Source organism: Oncorhynchus masou, chromosome 19 (genome assembly GCF_036934945.1).
Source record: "Oncorhynchus masou masou isolate Uvic2021 chromosome 19, UVic_Omas_1.1, whole genome shotgun sequence".
NCBI classification, from domain to species: Eukaryota; Metazoa; Chordata; class Actinopteri; order Salmoniformes; family Salmonidae; genus Oncorhynchus; species Oncorhynchus masou.
Window position 1 is genome coordinate 20,711,285 of NC_088230.1, and position 13,041 is coordinate 20,724,325.

General features: G+C 41.9%; 1 pseudogene; it reads left to right on the forward strand.

Annotated features, from left to right (window-relative positions):
- The window catches only part of LOC135505977 (exostosin-1-like), a 296,459-nt pseudogene that overhangs the window by 221,961 nt on the left and 61,457 nt on the right, over positions 1 to 13,041 (forward strand).

Below are 13,041 nucleotides of genomic sequence, written 5' to 3' on the forward strand. Positions count from 1 at the left end.
TGTGTTACAGCACCCCATCATGGCCCATCATTAATATTTCCAGTGGCTACCCATCGATTATTTGATTAATTTCTTCTGCATGTCTTCTCTCCCAGTAATCTCTTGGATTTATTCACCTGACATCTCCCAGTTTCCTCTGCACAGGAAAGGAGGTCGGCCTCAAATAATGATTAAATAATTAGATAAAAAAATGTGGGCTTTAAACAGGATTAGAGATGAGGAGAGCGAGAGCAATGAGGACAAGATGAGAGGGTCAAAGCAAATAAAGGAAGATATCCCTCGCACTTTTTTCCTTTTCTTCCTCTGTCTCTGAGCATCTAATTCAGGTCCATATCAGATGTGTCATTTGAAATGGGAAAATGGGTACTGAGTAAAGACGAGCTCACGAAAGAAGTACTTCAGAAACAGTGGCGGTCGGTGCCGTTTAAGATTCTATTACAGCATATTGGATTACTGCCATTCATATTCCATTCACTCAGCTCAATGTAACATTGATAGGTTTAGGCTCCTACATGATACTAAAATTTGCACTAGACCATCATGGGGTTGCTCCAACCGAGCCTACAAATGAAGGTTTATCATGTACACAGGTCGAGAGATAAATTGGAGTAATCAAGGTGCCAGACAGTGACACATTCAATGCTGCTTTGCACACTCTTGCTGCATCTAGCTGATCTAAGGTGTCATCATTCGTCCAAACGGAACATTTTGGAAGTAAAACGAGTTTCTATTGGACAAATTCAAATCAAATCAAGCTTTATTTATATTCCATTTCAGACATGGAATGTTCTTCACAGGGAAAAAAAAAACTAGGAAAAAACTGTGAAAATAAATTATTTGAAATAGTTACTACACAACAAAAATAAGAGGATATAAACAAGAATGACAAACTGAACAACCAAAAAGCACCCGAGGAGAAGCATAGCTAAAAAGGTGTTTTAAGATCTCTTTTAAATGTGTTTCGGTCCCCCTCAGGTTCTCTGGCAGGCTATTCCAGAGTCTGGGAGCATAATAACTAAAGGCTGTTTCTTCATGCCTCTTGGTCCTAGGCTTTGGGATAGTTAAAAGGCCAGTGCCAGAGGACCTGAGGGACCTACTGGATATATAACTTAAAAGCATGTCTGACATGTATTGGGGTGCACAATCGTGGATTGATTTAAATAATATAATAATCTTAAAATGTATTCTAAAGCTCACAGGCAGCCATTAAAACTGGTGTAATGTGTGCTCTGTCTGGTCTTTGTCAGTACCCGTGCTGCAGCATTCTGTATGTTTTGCAGTTGACCAATGGCTTTCTTGGGTAGACCAGACAGGAGAGCATTACAGTGTCAAAGCTGCTTGTAATAAAAGCATGGATGAGTCTCTCTGTATCAGCCTGAGAGAGAAACAGCAGCACCTTGGCAATGTTCCTCAGGTAGTAAAAAGCTATTTGCTAATGTGTGATTCTAAATTGGGTTCAGAATCTAAAATAACACCTAGGTTTTTACCTGGTCTTTTATCTTTATTGCCTATGAATTTAAATGTGCAGCCAGATTCTCTCTCTGTGCTTTGGCTCCAACAATAAGTACCTCGGTCTTGACATGATTTAGCTGGAAGAAGTTGTGAGCCATCCAAGTATTTAAATCACTAATACATTATAATCATTTATCCGTGGAGCTAAAATACTGTGGATCGTCTACGTAGCAGTGAAAATCAATGCTGTGCTTTCTGATAACGCTGCCAAGGGGTAACATACAGTGCATTCTGAAAGTATTCTGACTCCTTTACTTTTTACCCATTTTGTTACGTTACAGCCTTATTCTAAAATGGATCAAAAATATTATTTTTCCTCGTCAATATCGACAATATCCCATAATGACAAAGCAAAAACATTTTTTGTTTTATTTGCAAATGTATTTTTTTTTTAAACAGATACCTTTCTATGACCCTTTGCTATGATCATCCTTGAGATGTTTCTACAACTTGATTGGAGTCCACCTGTGGAAAATGTATTTGATTAGACATGATTTGGAAAGACACACACCTGTCTATATAAGGTCCCACAGTTGACAGTGCTTGTCAGAGCAAAAACCAAGCCAAGGAATTGTCCGTAGAGCTCCAAGACAAGATTGGGTCAAGGCACAGATCTGGAGAAGAGTACCAAAAAATGTCTGCAGCATTGAAGGTCCCCGAGAACACAGAGGCATCCATCATTCTCAAATGGAAGAAGTTTGGAACCACCAAGACTTCCTAGAGCTGGCCACCCAGCAAACCTGAGGAATCGAGGGAGAAGGGCCTTGGTCAGGGAGGTGACCAAGAACCCGGTGGTCATTGACAGCGCTCCAGCGTTCCTCTGTGGAGATGGGAGAATTTTCATGAAGGACAACTATCTCTGCAGCACTCCAACAATCAGGCCTGGTCTGATGAAACCAAGATTGAAGTCTTTGGCCTAAATGCCGAGTGTCACGTCTGGAGGAAACCTGGTACCATGCCTACGGTGAAGCATGGTGGTGGAGGCACAATGCTGTGGCGATGTTTTTCAGCAGCAGGGACTGGGAGACTAGTAAGGATAGAGAGAAAGATGAACGGAGCAAAGTACAGAGAGATCCTTGATGAAAACCTGCTCCAGAGTGCTCAGGACCTCAGACTGGGGTGAAAGTTCACCTTCCAACAGGGCAATGGCCATAGGCACACAGTCAAGACTACACAGGAGTGGCTTCGGGACAAGTCTCTGAATGTCCTTGCATGGACTTATGTAAATGTGATATTTATTTAGCAAAAATGTCTAAAAACCTGTTTTTGCTTTGGCATTATGGGGTAGATTGATGTGGAGAATTAAACAAATATATTTCAGAATAAGGCTGTGGAAAGGGTCTGAATACTTTCCGAATGCACTGTATATAAACTGTACCCAAAATCAAACATTTTGGAAAGCCACATGTGATATGTAATTTCTCTGAGTTATGTTCACTAAGGGTGACAAACTCTCTACCGGTTAAATAGGTCCTAATCCAATTTAGAATTGGACCAGAGAGGCCAAACCACCTCTCCAGTCTCTCCAGAAGGACATCATGGCCAATAGTGTCGAATGCAGCACGAGTCCAAGAGTACAAGGACAGAGAGCTGTTTGGCATCTGTGTTGGCTCTAAGATCATTTACCACTGTAACTAAGGCTGTCTCTGTGCTGTGGTGGGCACAAAAACCAGATTGGAATTTTTCTAAAATACAGTTGGCACATATAAAATAATTTAGCTGTTTGAAAACCAATTTCTCCAGAATTTTGTATGCTGAAATGGTATGCTGAAGATTTGCCGAAAATGGCTAAGAGCTGACGGGGTTTCACCATAGCACTTTTTAGTGCAGTGGGGAAAGTGCCAGCAAGTTAGAAATTGCCTTGTTATATATGCCAAGTTGCTCTTTCAGAATGTCATAATGGACCTGTAACTTTGACTTTCTCCACTTCCGCTCTGCCTTTCTGCAATTTCTCTTTAATTGATTAGTTTCCTCACTCATCCAAGGGGCTCTCTGTTTGGATGCAGCCTTTTTCAACTTTACTGGAGCTATGGAGTCAATGGTGGTCCTTAATTTGCTATCAAAGTTATCAACTAAATCATCACAAGAGGGAGGCAGAATAGGTGATGGAGTATTGTTTATACTCTAAATAAAACCAAGTAGGTCCATCCCCGTTTTGTTCCATTGCTTTCTTTTAGGAAAGGTTTTACAAATGAATCGGCGGAATGAATACACCCCTGATCACCTGCACGCACACACAATACATTTTCACAAACAGCATCACTTAGCTTGTTCTATCATTTATTCTCGCATCTACACATGCTCTTCCTCTCACATTTTCCCTTTGCTTGTGGACTTCAGTGCACAACACAACAGCTGTCTGTGATCAGGCAAAAAAACCTCTCCATGCCAAACCTTCGTACAATAACCGCTAACCCCTACACACGGCCTACATTGTTGTCACCATATTAGCTAACGTCATATTCAACATAGCTACTAGAACTGGCGCGTTAGTAAACCCATAATTCAATCCATCTGTACAGTGTACAGGAGGCTGTTTAGCAGTTACACTGGCGGGCCATGGTGGCAATAAATTAATAAAACCAAAAGCTTACCTTGACTTGGAAGAGTTGGTTTGTTGGATAACCTTAGCCAGCTAGCTAACATAAATAGTATTCCTCTCTGTTTGAGTCAGGTTGTTGAGTAGGCTAAATACAACTAAATATATCTCTCTCTCTCTCTCGCGCTAAGTGAAAGCAATACAGCTCTCTCTCTCTCTTCTCCTTCATTTATGAAGGAATTAATTTGTTCAAAACTGTCTCTCTCTCTTTGTCAAATACTCATCACATTGTATGCACTTTAGCACTAGCTAGCAGTAGCTTATGCTTTCAGTACTAGATTCATTCTCTGATCCTCTGACAACATGTCAGTACATGCTGCAAGAGCTCTGATAGGTTGGAGGACGTCCTCCGGAAGTTGTCATAATTACTGTGTAAGTCTATGGAAAGGGGGTGGGAACCATGAGCCTCCTAGGTTTTAAATTGACATCAATATACCCAGAGTTGGATGGAGAATAGCTGTCCTGCGGCTACACCATGGTGCTTTCCTATAGTGCTGTTGAGGCTACTGTAGACCTTCATTGCAAAACAATGAATCAGTTATTTGGTGACGTGAATATATGTAGTATACATTTTGCCAAAAAGTATCACTTTTTTAATGATTCACTATTTTTTTTCCACTGAAATTCCCTGAGTTGGAAGGTCCTCCCCTTCCTCCTCCGAGGAGCCTCCACTATTCAGAAAGTGAAAATAAATATGTAATGTGTTATCATTGTGTTTACAGAAGCTACACAGGTTTGAGCGTACTTATTATCTAGATATTTGTTCTCCGCATTTTGTTATTTAAATAATGTAACATGACTTATATTGTAATATGCGGAATTAATGTCTTCACAATTCTCCTCTCTCCTGATCTGAACTACCAAAGTGACACCAGTATGTTTGAGGATGAATGACTCTTCATGAAGATGGATGGCTGGTTTCTCTGGTTGACATTGGTGGGATTAATAGGGATGGGAGTGAGTACTTGAGTAATTGAATGGATGTAAAATCTCGATCTTTAATCAGACTCGAGATACACTTTTTTTTATACTGTAAAACTATTTGGTGGAATGTGCTTTGTGGCTGCCCGAACATGCAAGTCAAATGTTGTCCATTTGTTCATGTGCATTTGCACAATTAAAAAGAAACCAAGCCAAGCATCAGTTCTCCCTAAATACATTTTCCCCTCCGTGTCTTACTGACTCAATTGCGCTGTGACCACTCCCTCTATACACACATACTCAGTGCGCTGCATAAAAGCTCCCATTAGACCTACAGAAATAAAGGCCTGTACATTTTTTTATAAATAATCTAAGTGATGGGATACACAAGCTACATACCTTGTCAAATGACGACAGTTTTTATCACAGAGCTTTTTGTCACAGAGCTGTTTATCACAGAGCTTTGCACACCTGGATTGTACTATTATTTTTTTATTCAAGCTCTGTCAAGTTAATTGTTGATTTTTTCTAGATAGCCATTTTCAAGTCTTGCCATGGATTTTCAAGCAGATTTAAGTCAAAACTGTAATTAGGCCACTCAGGAACATTCAATGTCATCTTTGTTAGCAACTCCAGTGTAGAGTTGGCCTTGTGATTTAGGTTATTGTCCTGCTGAAAAATGAATTAATCTCCCAGTGTCTGTTGGAAAGCAGACTGAACCAAGTTTTCCTATAGGATTTTGCCTGTGCTTATTTGTATCCTAAAAAACTCCCTCATCCTTGTCGGTACCCATAACATGATGGAGTCACCACCATGCTTGAAAAATAATGTGGTTCTCTGTGATGTGCTTCTACACCTGCATTGCTTGCTGTTTGGGGTTTTAGGCTGGGTTTTATGTACAGCACACTGAGATATCAGCTGATCTAAGAAGGGATATATAAATACATTTGATTTGATGATGTGTTGGATTTGCCCCAAACATAACACTTTGTATTCAGGACAAAAAGTTTATTTGCCCATTTAATTTTTTACTCATCTGTGCCTTGGAAAACCTCCCTGGTCTTTGTGGTTAAATCTGTGCTTGAAATTAATTACTCGATCGAGGGACCTTACAGATAATTGTGTGTGTGTGTGTGGTACAGAGAGGGGGTAGTCATTAAAAAAATCATGTTAACTACTATTATTGAACACTGAATGAGTCCAAGCTATTTATTATGTGATTTGTTAAGCACACTTTTACTCCTGAACTTGACCAAGAAATCTTTGCTTTTTATTTAATTTGTTTTAAAAGATCCACTTTGACATTATGGAGTATTGTGAATAGGAGGGAGGGAGAGAGAGAGAGATCTGCTAATATGTTCTCTATTCACACTGCACAGATTGTTAGTTTGGTTTCACAGACACTGCTGAAGTCAGATTTCGTAATTATTCAGTACAGTTTAAAAACAAGTGTGATGCTTGTATCTTCAAAGTGTCTGCCACTAATTTATTTCTTTACTGCTGCTGTCCCAGTGTAATTGGATTTAGCCATTTGCAGGGACTATCAACTTGACAGTGCTTATTGATCCCCCACTGGATTGTATTTGACATGGGAAGGTGAGAGCTCAAACTACAGTAAAGGTCGAAGCCTAATGTATTTAAACCATATAATCCCATAATATTTGCCGGCACAATTACCATATACCCGTGTATCGGACGGTTAAGGATGAAGACCGTCATGAAAATAAAATAACTGTAGGATTAACAGCTGACTGAAGACGTGACGGCAGGGCATTCATGCTGTTGAGTCAGTTTCTGCGGCAACATGGACTCAACAACGTGATGAAACTTTATTGGTCGTTGCTGGAAAAAGCAAGGTGGTTAGTAGCAAACGAGCACACACAGAAAGGTGCAAGCAAAGTGCAGCAGCAGCCCTCATAGAAATAGCATTTATAGAACTGGCTTGGAACCTCGAAACCCTGGCAATTTGACTGGTAAACTCATGGGTACACTCACAATGGCTGCCTGGTATTGTGATGCACTAATTTTCATGGTAATGTAGAATGTTTGTTCAAATTATGTTAGCTGATGTAGCTCATGCAATGGAATGTTGAATCACAGCACATCTTGGTGGGTACACTTCCTGCTTTGCTCCTATGTGTACAGTCGCAATGGCTACCAGTCCACCCATTATGCCATGGTTAGTGCTATCCGGAATTCTTGGGACATCCCCACCCTAACCTTAAAGGGATACTTCAGGATTTTGGCAATGAAGCCCTTTATCTACTTCCCCAAAGTCAGATGAACTTGTGGATACCATTTTGGGATGTGTTTGTAAATTCACTCTTGTGCGGTCAGAGTGCGGTCAGAGTGCGCTCAGAGTGCGCTCTGGGTGTTTGTTTGCTAATTCCAGACACATGAGAGACACCACCCTCTGATAATTTTACTCGCACTAGCAGAGCTGGTTAGGCTGTTTTCATGTTATCCAGAGCGCTGGTGACTGTAACTGTAACTTTTTAGCTCAGTGGTCAGTTTATTAGGTACACCCATCTCGTACCGGGTCGGACCCCCCCAAGCCTCCAGAACAGCCTGAATTCTCTAGGGCATGGAAACGTTGCTCAATTTGTAATCAAGTGACCTAACATGTGCCAGGAAAACATTCCCCACACCAGTACATCACCGCCACCAGCCTGTACTGTTGACACCAGGCAGGATGAGGCCATGGACTTACGCCAAATCCTGACTCTGCCATCAGCATGATTTCCCAGGAACCGGGATACATTGGACCAGGCAAAGTTTTGCCACTCGTCAATTGTCCAGTGTTGGTCATCGCGTGCCCACTGGAGCCGCTTCTTCTTGTTTTCAGCTGAGTGGAACGTCTGCTGCATTAACCCATCTGTGACAAGGACTGACGAGTTGTGCATTTTAAAGATGCCGTTCTGCACACCACTGTTGTACTCTGCCATTATTTACCTGTTTGTGGCCTGACTGATTCTTGCCATTCTCCTTCCACCTCTCATCAACAAGTTGTTTCGCCCACAGGACTGGCGCTGGCTGGATGATATTGGTTGGTCACACCATTCTCCGTAAACCCTATACCATGTTTAAAGTCGCTTAGATAACCTATCTGCCTGCTTTATATAGCAAGCCAAGGCCACGTGACTCGCTGTCTGTAGGAGCAAACTATTTTCGTGAACGGGGTGGTGTATCTAATAAACTAGCCACTGAGTGTATGATAACCTTGCTGACATGGCATTCAAACATCACAGTGCTGAGCACATGCCATGATCGAATGGAGTCCACCTTGTGAGATAGACTGTTGTTTTGTCATTCTCTGAGCTGAAGAATAATATGGCAGGATAACACGCTGCATGTTCTTTATGATTGAACCTCAACATTCTTGCCACATTACTGTATCCATTCTCTATATTGGCTGCTGTGGTTGACCTTGTGATCCAGTGTGAGGTGTCATAAAATGGTACCTTTTCAGTACACACACTGGTGGTTGGTCCAGAGGCTGTGGAGGCAGTTGATTCCCAGACAGATTAGGCTGTAATCAGAAGTCTCTGTGGGCCAGGGCTCAAGCAGCACATCTGGGTTCTCCTCTCCTCAGAGTGTTTGAAGGATGGCTGGAGACAGAGACAGGGTTTCTAACAAAACATCACTGTGAGAGGGAGAAAACAGTCATTGATGTCATATACAGTTGGAAGTTGGAGGTTTACCTACACCTTAGCCAAATACATTTAAACTCAATTCCTGACATTTAATCCTAGTAAAAATTCCCTGTCTTTGGTCAGTTAGCAGCACCACTTTATTTTAAAGAATGTGAAATGTCAGAAGAATAGTAGAGAGAATATTTTATTTCAGCTTTTATTTCTTTCATCACATTCCCAGTGGGTCAGAAGTTTACACACACTCAATTCGATTTTGGTATCATTGCCTTTAAATTGTTTAACTTGGGTCAAGCGTTTCGGGTAGCCTTCCACAAGCTTCCCACAATAAGTTGGGTGAATTTTATTCCTCCTGACAGAGCTGGTCAGGTTTGTAGGCCTCCTTGCTCGCACATGCTTTTTCAGTTATGCCCACAAATGTTCTATAGGATTGAGGTCAGGGCTTTGTGATGGCCACTGCAATACCTTGACTTTGTTGTCCTTAAGCCATTTTTCTTAACTTTGAAAGTATGCTTGGGGTCATTGTCCATTTGGAAGATCCATTTGCGACCAAGCATTAACTTCCTGACTCATGTCTTGAGATGTTGCTTCAATATATCCACATAATTGTCCTCCCTCATAATGCCATCTATTTTGTGAAGTGCACCAGTCCCTCTTGCAGCAAAGCACCCCCACAACATGATGCTGCCACCCCCGTGCTTCACGGTTGGGATCGTGTTCTTCGGCTTGCAAGCCTCCCCCTTTTTCCTCCAAACATAACGATGGTCATTTTGGCCAAACAGTTCTATTTTTGTTTCATCAGACCAGAGGACATTTCTCTAAATAGTACAATCTTTGTCCCCATGTGCAGTGGCAAACTGTAGTCTGGCTTTTTTATAGCGGTTTTGGAGCAGTGGTTTCTTCCTTGCTGAGCGGCCTTTCAGATTATGTCAATATAGGACTTTACTGTGGATATAGATACTTTTGTACGTGTTTCCTCCAGCATCTTCACAAGGTCCTTTGCTGTTGTTCTGGAATTGATATGCACTTTTCGCACCAAAGTACGTTCATCTCTAGGAGACAGAACGCGTCTCCTTCCTGAGCGGTATGATGGCTGCGTGGTTCCATGGTGTTTATACTTGTGTAAAATTGTTTGTACAGATGAACTGGTGCCTTCAGATGTTTGGAAATTGCTCCCAAGGATGAACAAACTTGTGGAGGTCTACAATTTTTTTTCTGGGGTCTTGGCAGATTTCTTTTGATTTTCCCATGATGTCAAGCAAAGAGGCACTGAGTTTGAAGGTATGGCCTTGAAATACATCCACAGGTACACCTCCAATTGACTCAAATTAGCCTATCAGAAGCTGCTAAAGCCACGACATCAAAGGCACAGTCAACTTAGTTTATGTAAGCTTCTGACCCACTGGATTTGTGACACAGTGAGTTATAAGTGAAATAATCTGTAAACAAATGTTTGAAAAATTACTTGTCATACACAATGTAGATGTCCTAACCGACTTGCCAAAACTATAGTTTGTTAACAAGAAATTTGTGGAGCGGTTGAAAACCTAGTTTAATTAGTGATTCCAACGTAAGTGTTTGTAAACTTCCGACTTCAACTGTACATACAGTTCTGTAAAATACTGCTATGTTTATATATGACAATTGCATTTCGTCACACGGGATGGAACATATTCATTTATAGTCTCATTACCAAAATAATCAAACACAGCCATGATTCCAGGTTAGCCAGTTGATCACAAATTTGGGAGACAGCCTGGTCTCTGAGAGTTGTCCATCTTGAAAATGCCCCTGTCTTGTTTAACAACAAAGAAAGTGTTATGCATGTTTCCATTCAAATGCCATAAATCATCCTTCGCCTCTCTTAAGAATTCGCTGCCTGATATTTTTCATACGATATGGGTTATGAGGATCATAGACAGCATTGGTTATAGATCGCGGGGCTTCATAGGCAGTGACAGGCTGGTGTGTTTTGTGATTGATTTATGTAGCTTAAAAGCTCTCCTGTTATTTCATATGATTTACTGTCAGATAAAACAGCTGCTCCTCATCCTTATTGGATGGGCCTTGGGATGAGACGCCGATTTGGAACAGGGCCATAAATTACCCCTCTCTCTATTGGCCTGCAGTGAGGGGAGAGTAGAAGGGTTGTTCTGCCTGCTATAGGGATGGGATCAGGAATCCCGGGCTTGTATCACTGGGAAAGACAGAGGTGCTTTTGGAGATCAATCTCAAAAAGTCTCCCTTTGTAATACACTCGTTGTGTAACATTGATCATACTCTAGGCCAGAGTGGAGTAGAGGACCTTATTCTAGTCTAAAAGCTTTCTTTGTTTATAATAACATTCTTGAAACATGACAAGTGCTTGGAAGTTTGTCTAATTTCTCTGAAGAAGAATGTGTTTCTCATGTTCCCACATCCATTTCACCAACTAAAATATGTATTTGTTTGAGCTTATGTCTTTGTTTGTGATTGAGTGAGACAATTGACACAAGTTTTAATGCTGTAATTGTTGTTTGCATGTGTGTAATCTAAGGACACATTTACTTTAAACTACCCTCTGTCAGCTCATAGCCATCCTCTCTTTCTTCTATTCTTTTCCTCTCTGCTCTCTCATTTTTGTCAGTTGGACCTCAAAGGATCTTGACATGTTAGCGTGCCTGATGTCTCAATGATTCTGACAAAGTCGATTTCTGTCTGTCTCCAGGTTCGACTACCAGGAGCTGCTTCATAACTCCAGCTTCTGCCTGGTGCCCCGCGGTCGCAGGCTGGGCTCCTTTCGCTTTCTCGAGGCCCTCCAGGTATGTGGTTTGAAGTTTCCCCAACAAAAAACCTGTCTCTCCAAGGCTCCTTGCGTCTCCAAGTGGTTCCCTTGGAAACGGGGGCTAGTCATCGGCATGGCAGCCAGGGTTGGAGCCTGTGAGTTGTGCAGGCCCTGCAGTCTGCCAGGCCTGATGCTTGGGTTATTGGTATTGACAACCTGTCATCTTTTCAGAAACAGCTGCAGAAGAGTTCTGTACTATAGATACAGAAGAGACCTATTTTTATCTCAACACCTCCCACTTTCATTAACACCTGATCTCCTCCTCTCAGGCATGTTTATTTGGACTGACAGTAGCGTCCCACTGAGCCTCTATAGAAGTATCTTAGAATTGTTTATTACTTGGAACTATCCCATTCTTGATGTACATCTGTCTCTATATCGACAGAGGAAGTTATTATGGACATTTTGAATCAATGTAGTGTGGTATCACATCCAGATACACTGAGGCCTGCATGGCTAAAAGTAAAGAATTTTTACCTTTATTTAACTAGGCAAGTCAGTTAAGAACAAATTCTTATTTTCAATGACGGCCTAGGAACAGTGGGTTAACTGCCTGTTCAGGGGCAGAACGACAGATTTGTACCTTGTCAGCTCGGGGGTTTGAACTTGCAACCTTCTGGTTAGTCAAATGCTCTAACCACTAGGCTACCCTGCCGCCCCAAATGAAGGAAGTAGCCTAGTCATTTCTACCCCACTCTGTACAAATCAAATCAATCAATCAAATGTATTTATAAAGCCCTTCTTACATCAGCTGATGTCACAAAGTGCTGTACAGAAACCCAGCCTAAAACCCCAAACAGCAAGCAATGCAGGTGTAGAAGCACAGTGGCTAGGAAAAACTCCCTACAAAGGCCAAAACCTAGGAAGAAACCTAGAGAGGAACCAGGCTATGAAGGGTGGCCAGTCCTCTTCTGGTTGTGCCAGGTGGAGATTATAACAGAACTTGACTAAGATGTTCAAATGTTCATAGATGACCAGCAGGGTCAAATAATAATAATCACAGTGGTTGTCGAGGGTGCAACAGGTCAGCACCACAGGAGTAAATATCATTTGGCTTTTCATAGCTGATCATTCAGAGTATTTCTACTGCTCCTACTGTCTCTAGAGAGCTGAAAACAGCAGGTCTGGGACAGGTAGCATGTCCGATGAACAGGTCAGGGTTCCATAGCCACAGGTAGAACAGTTGAAACTGGAGCAGCAGAACGGCCAGGTGGACTGGGGACCGCAAGGAGTCATCAGGCCAGGGAGTCCTGAGGCATGGTCCTAGGGCTCAGGTCCTATGAGGGAGAGAGAGAATGAAAGAAAGAACGAGAGAGAGAGAAAGAGAGAGAATTAGAGAGAGCATACTTAAATTCACACAGGACACCGGATAAGACAGGAGAAATACTCCAGCTATAACAGGCTGACTCTGCCCCCCAACACATAAACTACTGCAGCATAAATACTGGAAGCTGAGACAAGAGGGGTCGGAAGACAGTCTGACGATATCCCTGGAAAGGGCCAAACAGCAGGATATAACCCCACCCACCAAACAG